The sequence below is a fragment of the Orycteropus afer genome, unplaced genomic scaffold, assembly GCF_000298275.1.
Source record: "Orycteropus afer afer isolate SDZICR_OR568_19922 unplaced genomic scaffold, OryAfe1.0 scaffold00103, whole genome shotgun sequence".
NCBI lineage: Eukaryota > Metazoa > Chordata > Mammalia > Tubulidentata > Orycteropodidae > Orycteropus > Orycteropus afer.
In genome coordinates this window covers 3,268,263-3,269,307 of record NW_006921690.1, presented here as the reverse complement: position 1 = coordinate 3,269,307, position 1,045 = coordinate 3,268,263, and the positions used below count along the sequence as shown (strand labels likewise).

At 32.8% G+C, this 1,045-nt stretch overlaps 1 protein-coding gene across 1 annotated transcript in view; it reads right to left on the bottom strand.

Annotated features, from left to right (window-relative positions):
• The window catches only part of LOC103199086 (APAF1 interacting protein), a 34,108-nt gene that overhangs the window by 11,923 nt on the left and 21,140 nt on the right, over positions 1-1,045 (bottom strand). The gene's annotated exons all lie outside the window — the stretch shown is intronic.

The following is a 1,045-nucleotide window of genomic DNA, read 5'->3' as shown; positions in this document are numbered from 1 at the left end:
TTTTTTTTTTTCTATCTTTCTGGAAATAGATTGCCCCATCTTCCTCCCATGGAACCGACCCCTGCTCACAACAAATTCATCATCACAATCATCATCATTTGCTGTAGTGTAGCTTTTACATCATTGAAAAGGCTTCCAGCCTTTTCTTGCACTAAAGTAAAGCTAAGTAAGAACCATATGCACCTGTTTCGATTTGCCTGCCTATTCCACTTAGAGACTTAAAGACACAGTTAGGAAGAGATGTAGTTCATAACCTGGGTGCTGCTTGTAATTATAGTTTTTCTCTCTGAACATCTTAACCATTTTAAGAAATTATGTATCTTTGAAATAATTTGAGAGAAAAATGTTTTCTACTAATAAAGATAATCTCAAGAGTTAAAAAAATATCCTTCCCTTAGAATGTGAATAAAAAATAGATAGGGAAAATTAACATGTATGCAATGGTGTTTATGTCATTTCATCAATTTAGCTTCTTAATTCTGCTCTCTAATTCTGTGATTATACTTCAGATGAGATAGGGCGTGTACAGGGTGGTATGACAAGAGATGCAACTATATTTCAGAAAGAGCACATAAAGAAATCAGCATTCCAAGATCGGTGTGTTAAAATTATTTCCTCACATTTCATAAAATTAAAAGAAAAAACATAGAGTAAAATGTTTTTATCCTTTGAGAAATTTAAATTTAACTGGTACTCAGGAAGACTAATCTCAATAAGGCATATCATTCTTAGTTCTAAGCAATTATGTAGATCTATATATTTTTTCCTTACGAATATCTGCATATTTCTTACTATTAATATTCATTGCCAGGATTTATTATGTAAAGTGTAATATAAATGTTTCATTAATGAAGCAGCTTTTCTCACTTCAGATAAAAGTTAAGTACTGTATGTTTCTTTTTCTAATTAGACTGGGTCTTTAGTACAACATTAATAGAGAATTATTGTTGTTGTGTGCCGTTGAGTCAGACCTGACTCATAGTGACGCCCTCCTTGGGTTTCCAAGGCAGTATCACTACGGAAGTAGATTGCCCAACCTTCCTTC